We start from the raw sequence: 18,980 nt of genomic DNA, 5'->3' as shown, positions 1-18,980 counted from the left end.
TTACATCACCCGCAATTTAAAAAGATGCCCAATCACAACTCAAACCCTTGCTTTTGAAACTATTGTTAGACCAATTTTGGAGTATGGCAGCTCAATTTGGGACCCACATACAAAGAAAAACATCGACACCTTAGAAAACATCCAAAGAAAAACAGCAAGACGCATCACAAACACATTCGATCCTTTTTCAAGTGCGTCTGAAATATCACAACGGATTGGCCTTGAACCTCTGGAAAAGAGAAGAAAGATAGATAAACTTAAATTGTTCCAAAATATCTACTACAAAAATTCGTGCGTTAAACTTCCAAACGACATCAAAGATATCGGCACAAGAAATACGAGGGGACACAGAGCAAGAGTAACCATCCCAACATCAAAAACAGAAGCCCACATGTATTCGTTTTTCCCTTCCACTGCCCGACTATGGAATAGCCTCCCAGCTAAAGTGGCTGAAAACGGTTGCCAACATGCCTTCACGCGATTGCTAGAGTTCACAACCTGACTTTTTAATCTATGTTTTTTTAAAAATTAGAATTATGTGCAGAGTTTTTAGCAAGTTTAAAATGTAAAACACTACAAACTGTGGAGTGATCCTCGATAATATTGGAGGTTTCCACAAGACGAAGAAGAAGAAGAAGAAGAAGAAGAAGAAACTCACCGGCAATAAAGCAATTAAACGTGTAATTAATAAGATTTGTGGGGTTATGTTGTCTTGTGGTATGATATTTGTTTTTGAGTCGGAAGGCCATAGGTTGGAGCCTTGTTCAATGCATATTTAAATACTTGGTAACAACATCTTTACCCACAATCTATCTCCCAACTCATGTGTAAAATAAGTATCTGTCCTTCAACAGCCTTTTCTGTGTCCGAACATATTGTATTAACCCCTAACTGGCGTCAGGTCTCTTCCTACTCCTTCTTTCACGCTGATGACTGTGGACATATTATAACGTGCTTATATCACGTTTGTTGTATATTCCACTGTACAAGATATCAACTTTTGTATTTTTATACAATTGATAAAAAGAAAAATACTTTAATTACATATACTGAAAGGTCTCATCTTTGTTGTTTCTTTCTCCCATCCATGTGTAACTAACAGACGGTAAGTATCAATCAAGTATAGTCCTTCATTTATGGTACGCTAAATGGCACCAACACTACTATTTACCCCAAAATTCATAGCAAAAATGATGTATTTTCTTTCTATCGAAACCGATATTAACACTTGCCATAAGAATACAACTATCAACACTGTTGCCAGAGTCAATACGGACATCAACAATGTTGCAACCATCAATATCAATATCAAAATCAAAAATCCTACACTCTTGCCATTATCAATGCCAACATTATCAATGTTACAGTCATCAGTAACGATATCAACACTGTTTTGTCATATTCAATCCCATAATTATCATTTTTGTTATCAATTTCAACACCTTTGCCACCATCCACACCAATATTGCTATGGTGTTAGAGCGTACAAGATTCATCGATTGTCATGAGACAAAAAGAAAAATTAAACTCGGTAAAAAATAGAACCTTAGAATGATGTCTCCCGGCTTAAAATATCAAAATTTAGTAAGTAAAGAGAGAAAAAAAATGAATATATATATATGTATATATATATATATATATATTTATATATATATATATATATATATATATATATATATATATATATATATATATATATATATAAAGAGAGAGAGAGAGAGAGAGAGAGAGAGAGAGAGAGAGAGAGAGAGAGAGAGAAATAAAGAGAAAGAGAGACAGAGTGAGAGAGAGAGAGAGAGATAATGAGGGAGAGAGAGAGTAGGTGGTTTAATTTCCGTTACTGAGCACACCTAAAAAGATGGGATGAATATATTAATTTAATTTGATAGAATACAACAGCGGTTTTAAAATAATTATACGTTTAATTGATACGATGTTTGCGTTATGTGGTCTTGTGGTTTGATATTTGATTTCGAATTGGAAGGTTCTGAGTTCCAGCCTCGTTCGAAGCATATATTGAGTCCATGGGAAAAGATCATTACTCAAATTAGCTCTTACAAGTCAGGTGTAAATTGAGTATCTTGACGTTAACATATTTGTCTTTATCCGAAAATATTGTAATAACCCATAACTGGCGTAATGTCTCGTCTTACTCATTTAGTTAAGCTCTCATAGTTAAACTCATGTGTAAAATAAGTATCTGTCCTTCAACAGCCTTTTCTGTGTCCAAAAATATTGTATTAACCCCTAACTGGCGTCATGTCTCTTCCTACTCCTTCTTTCACGCTGATGACTCTGGACATATTATAAAGTGCTTAGAACACGTTTATTGTATATTCCACTGTACAAAATATCAAATTTTTATGTTTTATATAATTGATAAAAAGAAAAATACTTTAACTAAATATACTAAAAGGTCTAATCTTTGTTGTTTTTTTCTCCCATCCATGTGTAATTAACAGCCGGTGAGTATCAATCAAGATTAGTCCTTCATTTCTGGTACGCTAAATGCCACGAACACTACTATTTACCCGAAACTTCATAGCACTAATGATCTATTTTCTTTCCATCGAAACCGATATTAACACTTGCCATAAGCAATACAACTATCAACACTGTTGCCACAATCATTGCCATTATCAATGCCAACATTATCAATGTTACCGTCATCAGTAACGATATCAACACTGTTTTGTCATATTTAATCCCATTATTATCATTTTTGTTATCAATTTCATCATCTTTGCCACCATCCATACCAATATTGCTATGGTGTTAGAGCGTACAAGATTCATCGATTGTCATGAGACAAAAAGAAAAATTAAACTCGGTAAAAAAAGAACCTTAGAATGATGTCTCGCGGTTCAAAATATCAAAATTTAGTAAGAAAAGAGAGAAAAAAATGAATACATATATGTATATATATATAATATATATATATATATATATATATATATATAAAGAGAGAGAGAGAGGGAGAGTGAGAGAGAAAGAGAGAGAGAGAGAGAGAGAGAGAGAGAGAGAGAGAGAGAGAGAATGAGGGATAGAGAGTAGGTGGTTCAATTTCCGTTAGTGAGCACACCTAAAAAATATTGGAGACGATGGGATGAATATATCAATTTAATTTAATAGAATAATACAACTGTTTTACAATAATTATACGTTTAATTGATACGATTTTTGCGTTATGTGGTTTTGTGGTTTGATATTTGAATTCGGATTCGAAGGTTCTGGGTTCCAGCCTCGTTCAAAGCAAATATTGAGTCCATGGGAAAAGATCATTACTCAAATTATCTCTTACAAGTCAGGTGTAAATAGATTATCTTGACGTTAACATGTATTTGTGTGTATCCGAAAATATTGTAATACCCCCCCCCCCCCAACTGGCGTAATGTCTGGTCCTACTCGTTTAGTTAAGCTCATGTCTGGGGACGCCTTTTAAATCGTTTTAAGAACGTTTAGTGTATATTCCTTTATACATAATATCACGTTTTTGTGTTTCTATACAATTGATACAAAGAAAAATATTTTAACTATATTTGTTGAAAGGTCTAATCTTTGTTGCTTCTCTCTCCTATCCATGTATTACTAACAGACGGTAAGTATAAATCAATTATAGTCCTTCATTTACATGACATCGACACTGCTATTATAGTTACTGTTGTATTTATTATCTATATCCATAGTTTTGATTCCATTGAGACCGATATTAACACTCGTCATAATTAATACGAGAATCAACAATTTTGCCACCATCAATGCCAATTTCAACAATCGTGCAATCATCTATACCAACATTATCAATTTTAACGTAGGCATTACCAATATCATCACTGTTGCCACAACCAATACCAATATAAACATTATTGCATCATTCAATACGATTTTATCGCCATCAATAACAATATCAACACTCTTGCCATCATCAATAACAACGTCATCAACGTTACCGTCATCAATACCGATATAAACACTGTTGCCATAATATTCTATACCAATGTCATCGCTCTTGTCATCAATTTCAACACTTTTGCCATCATCAATACCAATATTGCTATCCGGTTCGGGTAGATTTTAGAGGGTGGAAGATACCCGAATTGTCATAAGAGAAAAAAAGACAAATCAAATAGTATTCCTTCTTTTACCAATCCATGTCTGACTAAAAGATAGTAATTCTCAAAAAACACACTGTTACCACCATCAATACCAATATCAACACTGTTGCCGCCATCAATACCAATATCAACACTCTTGTCATGAGCAATAGCATAATTATCACGATTGCAATAATCAATACAAATGCCAAAGCCAGTGTCATGATTACCGATATCGTCCCTCTTGCCGTCAATTTTAAATAACAATATCATCACTGTTTCCATCAATATCGAAACGTTTTCGTTATCATTACCAATATTACTATCCATCACACGTGAGTTGTATAGGATACCAAATAACTGCATTGCTATAATTGAAAAAATACAAATAGGGCATGTACAATAAAATGAAAAGTTAGAATTGTGTCTCACGGCCCACAATATTAAATTTGCGTAAGCAAAGACAGATTTAGATAGAAAGATCGGAAGATAGATAGAAAAGGAAAGATAGATAGAGATAGATAGATGGATAAATAGATAGATAGAGAGATAGAGATAAATATATAGATAGAAAGAAAGATGGGGGATAGATACATAAATAGATAAATAGATAGAAAAATAGATGGATAGATACATAGATAGAGAGAGAAAGAGGGAGAGAGAGAGAGCGAAAGAGAGAGAGAGAGAGAGAGAGAGAGAGAGAGAGAGAGATTAAGTGGGTCGACTTCTTCCGTAAGTGAACAAACCTAGGGAATATTGGAGAGGATGGGATTATCATGTGAATTTAATTAAATAGAATGAGAAACTCACCGGCATTAAAGCAATTAAACGTGTAATTAATAAGATTTGTGGGGTTATGTTGCCTTGTCGTATGATACTCGTCTTTGAATCGGAAGGCCATAGGTTGGAGGTTTGTTCAACGTATATTTCAATCCTTGGTAACAACATCTTTACCCACAATCTATAACCCAACTCATGTTTAAAATAAGTATCTGTCCTTCAACAGCCTTTTCTGTGTCCAAAAATATTGTATTAACCCCTATCTGGCGTCATGTCTCTTCCTACTCCTTTTTCACGCTGATGACTGTGGACATATTATAAAGTGCTTAGAACACGTTTATTGTATATTCCACTGTACAAAATATCAAATTTTTGTGTTTTATATAATTGATAAAAAGAAAAATACTTTAACTACATATACTAAAAGGTCTAATCTTTGCTGTTTCTTTCTCCCATCCATGTGTAATTAACAGCCGGTGAGTATCAATCAAGATTAGTCCTTCATTTCTGGTACGCTATATGGCACGAACACTACAATTTACCCGAAACTTCATAGCACTAATGATCTATTTTCTTTCCATCGAAACCGATATTAACACTTGCCATATGCAATACAACTATCAACACTGTTGCCACAATCATTGCCATTATCAATGCCAACATTATCAATGTTACCGTCATCAGTAACGATAACAACACTGTTTTGTCATATTTAATCCCATTATTATCATTTTTGTTATCAATTTCAACATCTTTGCCACCATCCATACCAATATTGCTATGGTGTTAGAGCGTACAAGTTTTATCGATTGTCATGAGACAAAAAGAAAAATTAAACTCGGTAAAGAAAGAACCTTAGAATGATGTCTCGCGGTTCAAAATATCAAAATTTAGTAAGAAAAGAGAGAAAAAAATGAATACATATATATCTATATATATATATATATATATATATATATATAACATATATATATATATATATATATATATATATATATATATATATAAAGAGAGAGAGAGAAGGAGAGTGAGAGAGAGAGAGAGAGAGAGAGAGAGAGAGAGAGAGAGAGAGAGAGAGAGAGAGAGAGAGAGAGAGAATGAGGGAGAGGGAGTAGGTGGTTCAATTTCCGTTAGTGAGCACACCTAAAAAATATTGGAGACGATGGGATGAATATATCAATTTAATTTAATAGAATAAAACAACGGTTTTACAATAATTATACGTTTAATTGATACGATTTTTGCGTTATGTGGTTTTGTGGCTTGATATTTGAATTCGGATTCGAAGGTTCTGGGTTCCAGCCTCGTTCAAAGCAAATATTGAGTCCATGGGAAAAGATCATTACTCAAATTATCTCTTACAAGTCAGGTGTAAATAGATTATCTTGACGTTAACATGTATTTGTGTGTATCCGAAAATATTGTAATACCCCCCCCCCAACTGGCGTAATGTCTGGTCCTACTCGTTTAGTTAAGCTGATGTCTGGGGACGCCTTATAAATCGTTTTAAGAACGTTTAGTGTATATTCCTCTATACATAATATCACGTTTTTGTGTTTCTATACAATTGATACAAAGAAAAATATTTTAACTATATTTGTTGAAAGGTCTAATCTTTGTTGTTTCTCTCTCCTATCCATGTATTACTAACAGACGGTAAGTATAAATCGATTATAGTCCTTCATTTACATGACATCGACACTGCTATTTATAGTTACTGTTGTATTTATTATCTATATCCATAGTTTTGATTCCATTGAGACCGATATTAACACTCGTCATAATTAATACGAGAATCAACAATTTTGCCACCATCATTTCCAATTTCAACAATCGTGCAATCATCTATACCAACATTATCAATTTTAACGTAGGCATTACCAATATCATCACTGTTGCCACAATCAATACCAATATAAACATTATAGCATCATTCAATACGATTTTATCGCCATCAATAACAATATCAACACTCTTGCCATCATCAATAACAACGTCATCAACGTTACCGTCATCAATACCGATATAAACACTGTTGTCATAATATTCTATACCAATGTCATCGCTCTTGTCATCAATTTCAACACTTTTGCCATCATCAATACCAATATTGCTATCCGGTTCGGGTAGATTTTAGAGGGTGGAAGATACCCGAATTGTCATAAGAGAAAAAAGACAAATCAAATAGGATTCCTTCTTTTACCAATCCATGTCTGACTAAAAGATAGTAATTATCAAAAAACACACTGTTACCACCATCAATACCAATATCAACACTGTTGCCGCCATCAATATCATTATCAACACTCTTGTCATGAGCAATAGCATAATTATCACGGTTGCAATAATCAATACAAATGCCAAAGCCATTGTCATTATTACCGATATCGTCCCTCTTGCCGTCAATTTTTAATAACAATATCATCACTGTTTCCATCAATATCGAAACGTTTTCGTTATCATTACCAATATTACTATCCATCACACATGAGTTGTATAGGATACCAAATAACTGCATTGCCATAATTGAAAAAATACAAATAGGGCATGTACAATAAAATGAAAAGTTAGAATTGTGTCTCACGGCCAACAATATCAAATTTTCGTAAGCATAGACAGATTTAGATAGAAATATCGGAAGATAGATAGAAAAGGAAAGATAGATAGACATAGAGATAGATACACGGATAAAAAGATATATAAAGAGATAGAGATAATTATATAGATAGAAAGAAAGATGGGGGATAGATAAATGAATAGATAAATAGATAGAAAAATAGATGGACAGATAGATAGATAGAGAGAGAAAGAGGGAGAGAGAGAGAGAGAGAGAGAAAGAGAGAGAGAGAGAGAGAGAGAGAGAGAAAGATTAAGTGGCTCGACTACTTCCGTAAGTGAACACACCTATGGAATATTGGAGAGGATGGGATGATCATGTGAATTTAATTCAATAAAATGAGAAGGTAGGTGTGTAGTTCGCCTAACCGGCAGCCGTGTTGTTATTTCTCTAGCAAATTGTTTGATGTTTATTAATTTCTAAAACAAAAGTCTGGAATATTTTTATACAGTCGTTTTAATAAAGTTTTATTCTACATTGTGATATATATTTCTCGGTAATTCATAAGAGGATTTTTAGATAAATTAACATTTTAGTGGTGTAGATCCCATTGTTTGAAGTATTGTACTAGCTATTTATTGTTTACACTTACGTTACGATTTTTAGTCACGATGTGCCATATCTATTTTTATCCTTATTACGACAACATTTATTGGAATGACACAGAATCGTCTTGGTATCACGGTAACAATAATAGCAGTAATAGCCAGCGGCTACGACCAAGTCGTGGTGGTGTGCGGAAACGAAGAAAAAAAAATATTCAAATAGGTCACAGACCACCGCCCTTACATACTAATAGAGCACTCAAAGTACATAACACACAACGGTGCCCAAGGTCTCTGATCAACATACCACTCAACGACACTCACAACAACATGCCAATAGTAAACGACACATCAACATATCAACAAAACATAATGACAACACCTGATCATTTTGATGGGATGCAGGACTTAAGTAAACATAATGAGAACGTGGCTTGTGAAAATAAGACAATAACAACAAAGGGGGGAAGAAGGGTCAATATGAGGCCAAATGAAATAAAAAGAATCAATCACCAAATCAACTCAAATCATAACACGCTTAATATAGCAAACAGGCAAACTAACAGTGACCGTAATGGTGAACCGAGAAACATGTTTAGAACTATGACCATAAACTTTCAAAGTATAATTCCAAAACTACCGGAATTTTGGAAATTGATATCAGACATAAAACCAGACATAATCATAGGTACTGAAACATGGCTACATTCCGAAATAAAGGACAGTGAAATATTTCCACCAGAGACATATTTCAATGTGTTCAGGAAAGACCGAGAAGATAGGTATGGTGGGGTGCTGGTTGCAACAACAAAGAACCTCTCAGTATTAAAGCTTGACATTCAAACAAAATCAGAATCGGTGATCGTAAATATCAAAACAGAACAAGGCCTGCTCACTGTGGGCGCTATGTATAGAGCACCTTCAAACTCAACTATGGAACAAATGACTGAGATAACACGCTGTATTGATAGCCTAGACCCGAACAATGTACTCTGGTTAAGCGGAGACCTGAACCTACCTGATATCAATTGGGAACAAGAAAAAATAATCAGTTACCAATATCCTTCATTTATAAACCAAGCATTTATTAACAAATTGCAAGATTTTGGCATTAGTCAAATAAACAATAATCCAACAAGGGGTACAAATATCCTCTACTTATTTATCACAAATCGACCAAATTTAATTGTCAAGTGTACAACCATTCCAGGCATTAGTGACCATGACATCCTCATCACGGAAAGCACTATCAAAGCAAACAAAATCACAAAAAAATCACACCCTATTACTATTTGGAAAAAGGCAAATATCGCCGAAATGCGGACAGAAACACTTCTTTTTAGTGAAAACATAATTAATCAACATCTAGAAAGCACTGAGGATGCTTGGACTGCCATCAACGACCACCTAAACAAAATGATGACCAAACATGTACCAACGAAGAAAAGCTCAAGGAAATTTCACCAACCATGGATAAACACCACCGTCAAACGATTATCTAGACGGAAACAAAAGGCATGGAGCAGAGCGAGAAAGTCCAACAGTAAGAAAGACTGGTACAATTACGCCCGACTGAAAAAAAAAAACACAAAAAGAGAGTAGAAATGCCTATCATAATCATGTTAAGGAACTTGTTAGTGAAGACTCAAACAAAAAGCTCTGGAAATTTATAAAAAGTAGGAGGTGCGATTCGGTTGGTATAGCGCCCCTTGAGCATGATCGTGTATTAATACTCTGATGCAAAGGAAAAAGCAGACATACTTACTAACCAATTCTGCTCTGTTTTTGCTTCAAAGCTCATACCAAAATTACCACTCAACAACTACAAAACGATTCCAACACTATGGCCGAAATCAATGTGACAGTAGAGGGCGTTTCCAAACTCCTTGCCACTCTAGATCCAAAGAAAGCATGTGGCCCAGACAAAATACCATCCCGTCTCTTAAAGATATTGAATAACGAATTTGCACCTGCCCTCACACATTTGTTCAAACTCTCTCTTGAAACGGGAGACATACCAATTGTTTGGAAGCACGCTCTTGTCCAACCCATCTACAAGAAAGGTGATAGAAGCAGGGCTCAAAACTACCGTCCAATTTCATTAACTTGCATTTGCTGCAAACTGTTGGAGCATATAGTGAGATCCTCAATAACTGAATATCTCGAAACTAACAGTATTTTTTGTGATGAACATCACGGATTTAGGAAGCACCACTCATGTCAAACTCAACTTCTATCATTAACACATGATCTGTCAGCTGCTATTGATAAAGGTGGTCAAATTGATCTAGTATTACTGGACTTTGCCAAGGCCTTCGACAAGGTTCCTCACCATCGGTTAATCCAGAAATTGTATGACGTTGGTATCAGGAACAAAACCTTACAATGGATTGTAACTTTTCTGGACAATCGCACCCAACAAGTTCTTGTCGACGGCAAGACTTCCACTATCGTGATGTTGACATCGGGCGTACCTCAGGGCTCAGTCCTTGGGCCCGTCCTTTTTTTAGTGTATAAGGTCAAAAGTGCGCCTCTTTGCTGACGACACTGCATTATATAATCAGATAAGAACAACAGACGACTGCAAAACACTAAATGACGATCTAGCTAAATTACAAGAATGGGAAACAATAAATCAAATGGAATTTAACGTATCAAAGTGCAATGTTCTAACCATCACAAATAAGAATGCACCTATTACATTTGAATACCAACTTCATGGTCAAAACCTGGAACATGTAAAGACAGCAAAATACCTTGGCATTGAGTTTGCTAAAAATCTCAACTGGAATGACCACATATGTCACCTGGCTTCAAAGGCAAATCAAACAAGCGCTTACATCACCCGCAATTTAAAAAGATGCCCAATCACAACTCAAACCCTTGCTTTTGAAACTATTGTTAGACCAATTTTGGAGTATGGCAGCTCAATTTGGAACCCACATACAAAGAAAAACATCGACACCTTAGAAAACATCCAAAGAAAAACAGCAAGACGCATCACAAACACATTCGATCCTTTTTCAAGTGCGTCTGAAATATCACAACGGATTGGCCTTGAACCTCTGGAAAAGAGAAGAAAGATAGATAAACTTAAATTGTTCCAAAAGATCTGCTACAAAAAATCGTGCCTTAAACTTCCAAACGACATCAAAGATATCGGCACAAGAAATACGATGGGACACACAGCAAGAGTAACCATCCCAACATCAAAAACAGAAGCCCACATGTATTCGTTTTTCCCTTCCACTGCCCGACTATGGAATAGCCTCCCAGCTAAAGTGGCTGAAAACGGTTGCCAACATGCCTTCACGCGATTGCTAGAGTTCACAACGTGACTTTTTAATCTATGTTTTTTTTTTAAATTAGTATTATGTGCAGAGTTTTAGCAAGTTTAAAATGTAAAACACTACAAACTGTGGAGTGATCCTCGACAATATTGAAGGTTTCCACAAGACGAAGAAGAAGAAGAAGAAGAAACTCACCGGCATTAAAGCAATTAAACGTGTAATGAATAAGATTTGTGGGGTTATGTTGTCTTGTGGTATGATATTTGTTTTTGAGTCGGAAGGCCATAGGTTGGAGCCTTGTTCAATGCATATTTCAATACTTGGTAACAACATCTTTACCCACAATCTATCTCCCAACTCATGTGTAAAATAAGTATATGTCCTTCAACAGCCTTTTCTGTGTCCGAACATATTGTATTAACCCCTAACTGGCGTCAGGTCTCTTCCTACTCCTTCTTTCACGCTGATGACTGTGGACATATTATAAAGTGCTTATATCACGTTTATTGTATATTCCACTGTACAAAATATCAACTTTTGTATTTTTATACAATTGATAAAAAGAAAAATACTTTAAGGGGCAGTTTGGGTCTTTTCTAAAAAAAAATTTAATTACCTATATTGGACGGTTTTAATCATTCTGTATCGTCAATATACGTTAAAAAACAACATTTATGGTGAGAAATTTTAATTATCTGTGTTGATACCCATTTTGCGATTTAATTTGGGGGTCTGACATCAAAAAATATAACAATCTTGTGGCAAACGTTCCACAAAAACTAATGAAGGAATGACCTCCATATTCTTCCCTCTTGTCAATATTGTACCATAGTGTGTCACCATAGAGAGATTTTACGGCTTTAGCTTATGGAATTTTTATTAGATCATTACAAAGTTGAGAATCAAAATGTTATGACAAAATTTATGTAAAAAAATTCAGATTTAGGATTATAATATAAAATTCACAAATCTTATCAAAAAAATCTCTCTATGGTGACATAATACATTATCTCTGTGATAAATGTGGAAATTTTCAGACACTGTCATTGAATAGATTCTGAGAAACGTTTGACACAGTTTCCCATACCCTTAGAAAACTGACAAATTGAGAAAATAGCAAAATGGCTTCCCATTTTTCACACATTTCTAACTACCTGTACCATTTTCGACTGTGTTTTTCGTGCCTTTATAGTCTACTTTAAGAATTTGGACTTCAATTATATTATTTCTAAGATAATAAAATATCATTTTCCACCAAAATCTCAAAATCAAATTTTTGAAGGATTTTCCGAATAATTAGACCCAAACCTCCCCTTAACTACATACACTGAAAGGTCTCATCTTTGTTCTTTCTTTCTCCCATCCATGTGTAACTAACAGACGATAAGTATCAATCAAGTATAGTCCTTCATTTATGGTACGCTAAATGGCACCAAAACTACTATTTACCCCAAAATTCATAGCAAAAATGATGTATTTTCTTTCTATCGAAACCGATATTAACACTTGCCATAAGCAATACAACTATCAACACTGTTGCCACAGTCAATACGAACATCAACAATGTTGCCACCATCAATATCAATATCAAAATCAAAAATCCTACACTCTTGCCATTACCAATGCCAACATTATCAATGTTACCGTCATCTGTAACGATATCAACACTGTTTTGTCATATTCAATCCCATAATTATCATTTTTGTTATCAATTTCAACAACTTTGCCACAATCCATACCAATATTGCTATGGTGTTAGAGCGTACAAGATTCATCGATTGTCATGAGACAAAAAGAAAAATGAAACTCGGTAAAAAATAGAACCTTAAAATGACTCAAAATATCAAAATTTAGTAAGTAAAGAGAGAAAAAAATGAATATATATATATATGTATATATATATATATATATATATATATATATATATATATATATATATATATATATATATTTATATATATATATATATATATATATATATATATATATATATATATATATATATATATATATATATATAAAGAGAGAGAGAGATAGAGAGAGAGAGAGAAATAAAGAGAAAGAGAGACAGAGTGAGAGAGAGAGAGAGAGAGAGAGAGAGAGAGAGAGAGAGAGATAATGAGGGAGAAAGAGAGAGTAGGTGGTTTAATTTCCGTTACTGAGCACACCTAAAAGATGGGATGAATATATTAATTTAATTTAATAGAATAAAACAGCGGTTTTAAAATAATTATACGTTTAATTAATACGATTTTTAGCTTTATGTGGTCTTGTGGTTTGATATTTGATTTCGAATTGGAAGGTTCTGGGTTCCAGCCTCGTTCAACGCATATATTGAGTCCATGGGAAAAGATCATTACTCAAATTAGCTCTTACAAGTCAGGTGTAAATTGAGTATCTTGACGTTAACATATTTGTCTTTATCCGAAAATATTGTAATAACCCATAACTGGCGTCATGTCTCGTCTTACTCATTTAGTTAAGCTCATGTCTGGGATCGCCTTATAAATCGTTTTAAGAACGTTTAGTGTATATTCCTCTATACATAATATCACGTTTTTGTGTTTCTAAACAATTGATACAACGAAAAATATTTTAACTATATTTGTTGAAAGGTCTAATCTTTGTTGTCTCTCTCTATTATCCATGTATTACTAACAGACTGTAAGTATCAAAAATTATAGTCCGACACTGCTATTTATAGTTACTGTTGTATTTATTATCTATATCCATAGTTTTGATTCCATTGAGACCGATATTAACACTCGTCATAATTAATACGAGAATCAACAATTTTGCCACCATCAATAACAATTTCAACAATCGTGCAATCATCTATACCAACATTATCAATTTTAACGTAGGCATTACCAATATCATCACTGTTGCCACAATCGATACCAATATAAACATTATTGCATCATTCAATACGATTATCAACACTGTTGCCTCATACAATACCAACATCATCAATTTTATCGCCATCAATAACAATATCAACACTCTTGCCCTCATCAATACCAGCATTGTCAACGTTACCGTCATCAATATAGATATAAACACTGTTGCCATAATAATCTATACCAATGCCATCCCTCTTGTCATCAATACTTGTTTCAACACTTTTGCCATCATCAGTACCAGTATTGCTATCCTGTACTGGCATATTTTAGAGGGTGGAAGATACCCGACTTGTCATAAGAGAAAAAAAGACAAATTAAATAGGAGTCCTTGGGAAATAATCTTCCCTCACGATTTCTCACGATACTGGTATGTAAAATGAGTTCGTAGTCTTTGTCTGAAAATAGTGTACTATCCCCTAACTGGCGTCATGTCCCATCCTACTTTTTAAGTGTAACTGATAACAAGGGACACCTTGTAACCCGCTTTAAGCACATTTGGTGTATATTGCGCTATTCAAAATATTACGTTTTTCTGTTTTTGTGCAATCGATACAAATAAAAATACTTTACCTATTTTCACTGAAAGGTTTACTAGGTTTACATTTTTCCCCTTCTTTTACCTATCCATGTCTGATGAGCAATACCATAATTATCACGGTTGCAATAATCAATACAAATGCCAAAGCCATTGTCATCATTACCAATATCGTCCCTCTTGCCGTCAATATCAATAACAATATCATCACGGTTTCCATCAATATCAAAACTTTTTCCTTATCATTACCAATATTACTATCCATCACACGTGAGGTGTATAGGATACCAAATAATTGTATTGCCCTAACTGAAAAAATACAAATAGGGCCTGTACAATAAAATAAAATGTTAGATTTGTGTTTCACGGCCCACAATATCAATTTATTCAGCAAAGAGAGAAAAGAAATGAATATATATATATAATATATATATATATATATATATATATATATATTTATATGTATATATATATATATATATATATATATATATATATATATATATATATATATATTTATATAAATAATATATATATATATATATATATATATATATATATATATATAAAGAGAGAGAGAAAGAGAGACAGAGAGAGAGAGAGAGAGAGAGAGAGAGAGAGAGAGAGAGAGAGAGAGAGAGAGAGAGAGAGAGAGAAAGAGAGATAGAGAGAGATTAAGTGGGTCGACTTCTTCCGTAAGTGAACAAACCTAGGGAATATTGGAGAGGATGGGATGATCATGGGAATTTAATTAAATAGAATGAGAAACTCACTGGCATTAAAACGTGTAATTAATAAGATTTGTGGGGTTATGTTGCCTTGTCGTATGATACTCGTTTTTGAGTCGGAAGGCCATAGGTTGGAGCTTTGTTCAACGCATATTTGAATCCTTGGTAACAACATATTTACCCACAATCTATCACCCAACTCATGTGAAAAATAAGTATCTGTCCTTCAATAGCCTTTTCTGTGTCCAAAAAATATTGTATTAACCCCTAACTGGCGTCAGGTCTTTTCCTACTCCTTCTTTCACGCTGATGACTGTGGACATATTATAAAGTGCTTAGAACACGTTTATTGTATATTCCACTGTACAAAATATCAAATTTTTGTGTTTTATATAATTGATAAAAAGAAAAATACTTTAACTACATATACTAATAGGTCTAATCTTTGTTGTTTCTTTCTCCCATCCATGTGTAATTAACAGCCGGTGAGTATCAATCAAGATTAGTCCTTCATTTCTGGTACGCTAAATGGCACGAACACTACTATTTACTCGAAACTTCATAGCACTAATGATGTATTTTCTTTCCATCGAAACCGATATTAACACTTGCCATAAGCAATACAACTATCAACACTGTTGCCACAATCATTGCCATTATCAATGCCAACATTATCAATGTTACCGTCATCAGTAACGATATCAACACTGTTTTGTCATATTTAATCCCATTATTATCATTTTTGTTATCAATTTCAACATCTTTGCCACCATCCATACCAATATTGCTATGGTGTTAGAGCGTACAAGATTCATCGATTGTCATGAGACAAAAAGAAAAATTAAACTCGGTAAAAAAAGAACCTTAGAATGATGTCTTGCGGTTCAAAATATCAAAATTTAGTAAGAAAAGAGAGAAAAAAATAAATACATATATGTATATATATATATATATATATATATATATATATATATATATATATATAGATATATATATATATATAAAGAGAGAGAGAGAGGGAGAGTGAGATAGAAAGAGAGAGAGAGAGAGAGAGAGAGAGAGAGAGAGAGAGAGAGAGAGAGAGAGAGAGAGAGATAATGAGGGAGAGAGAGTAGGTGGTTCAATTTCCGTTAGTGAGCACACCTAAAAAATATTGGAGACGATGGGATGAATATATCAATTTAATTTAATAGAATAAAACAAAGGTTTTAAAATAATTATACGTTTAATTGATACGATTTTTGCGTTATGTGGTTTTGTGGTTTGATATTTGAATTCGGATTGGAAGGTTCTGGGTTCCAGCCTCGTTCAAAGGAAATATTGAGTCCATGGGAAAAGATCATTACTCAAATTATCTCTTACAAGTCATGTGTAAATAGATTATCTTGACGTTAACATGTATTTGTGTGTATCCGAAAATATTGTAATACCCCCCCCCCCCAACTGGCGTAATGTCTGGTCCTACTCGTTTAGTTAGGCTGATGACTGGGGACGCCTTTTAAATCGTTTTAAGAACGTTTAGTGTATATTCCTCTATACATAATATCACGTTTTTGTGTTTCTATACAATTGATACAAAGAAAAATACTTTAACTATATTTGCTGAAAGGTTTAATCTTTGTTGTTTCTCTCTCCTATCCATGTATTACTAACAGACGGTAAGTATAAATCAATTATAGTCCTTCATTTACATGACATCGACACTGCTATTTAAAGTTACTGTTGAATTTATTATCTATATCCATAGTTTTGATCTCATCGAGACCGATATTAACACTCGTCATAATTAATACGAGAATCAACAATTTTGCCACCATCATTTCCAATTTCAACAATCGTGCAATCATCTATACCAACATTATCAATTTTAACGTAGGCATTACCAATATCATCACTGTTGCCACAATTAATACCAATATAAACATTATAGCATCATTCAATACGATTTTATCGCCATCAATAACAATATCAACACTCTTGCCATCATCAATAACAACGTCATCAACGTTACCGTCATCAATACCTATATAAACACTGTTGCCATAATATTCTATACCAATGTCATCGCTCATGTCATCAATTTCAACACTTTTGCCATCATCAATACCAATATTGCTATCCGGTTTGGGTAGATTTTAGAGGGTGGAAGATACCCGAATTGTCATAAGAGAAAAAAAGACAAATCAAATAGGATTCCTTCTTTTACCAATCCATGTCTGACTAAAAGATAGTAATTCTCAAAAAACACACTGTTACCACCATTAATACCAATATCAACACTGTTGCCGCCATCAATACCAATATCAACACTCTTGTCATGAGCAATAGCATAATTATCACGGTTGCAATAATCAATACAAATGCCAACGCTATTGTCATCATTACCGATATCGTCCCTCTTGCCGTCAATTTTTAATAACAATATCATCACTGTTTCCATCAATATCGAAACGTTTTCGTTATCATTACCAATATTACTATCCATCACACATGAGTTGTATAGGATACCAAATAACTGGATTGCCATAATTGAAAAAATACAAATAGGGCATGTACAATAAAATGAAAAGTTAGAATTGTGTCTCACGGCCCACAATATCAAATTTTCATAAACAAAGACAGATTTATATAGAAAGATCGGAGGATAGATAGAAAAGGAAAGATAGATAGAGATAGATACATGGATAAATAGATAGATAGAGAGATAGAGATAAATATATAGATAGAAAGAAATATGGGGGATAGATACATAAATAGATAGATAGATAGAAAAATAGATGGATAGATAGATAGATATAGAGAGAAAGAGGGAGAGAGAGAGAGCGAAAGAGAGAGAGAGAGAGAGAGAGAGAGAGAGAGAGAGAATGAGAGATTAAGTGGCTCGACTACTTCCGTAAGTGAACACACCTAGGGAATATTGGAGAGGATGGGATGATCATGTGAATTTAATTTAATAGAATGAGAAACTCCCCGGCATTAAAGCAATTAAACGTGTAATTAATAAGATGTGTGGGGTTATGTTGTCTTGTGGTATGATACTCGTTTTTGAGTCGGAAGGCCATAGGTTGGAGCTTTGTTCAACGCATATTTGAATCCTTGGTAACAACATCTTTACCCACAATCTATCTCCAAACTCATGTGTAAAATAAGTATCTGTCCTTCAACAAGCTTTTCTGTGTCCGAAAATATTGTATTAACCCCTAACTGGCGTCAGGTCTCTTCCTACTCCTGCTTTCACGCTGATGACTGTGGACATATTATAAAGTTCTTAGATCACGTTTATTGTATATTCCACTCTACAAAATATCAAATTTTTGTATTTTTATACAATTGATAAAAAGAAAAATACTTTAACTACATATACTGAAAGGTCTAATCTTTGTTGTTTCTTTCTCCAATCCATGTGTAACTAACAGCCGGTAAGTATCAATCAAGTATAGTCCTTCATTTATCATACGCTAAATGGCACCAACACTACTATTTATCCC

Source organism: Berghia stephanieae, chromosome 13 (genome assembly GCF_034508935.2).
Source record: "Berghia stephanieae isolate SIO BIC M18660-M18661 chromosome 13, UCSD_Bste_1.3, whole genome shotgun sequence".
NCBI classification, from domain to species: Eukaryota; Metazoa; Mollusca; class Gastropoda; order Nudibranchia; family Aeolidiidae; genus Berghia; species Berghia stephanieae.
The sequence above is the reverse complement of the archived record's forward strand: the minus strand, read 5'-3'. Positions refer to the sequence as shown.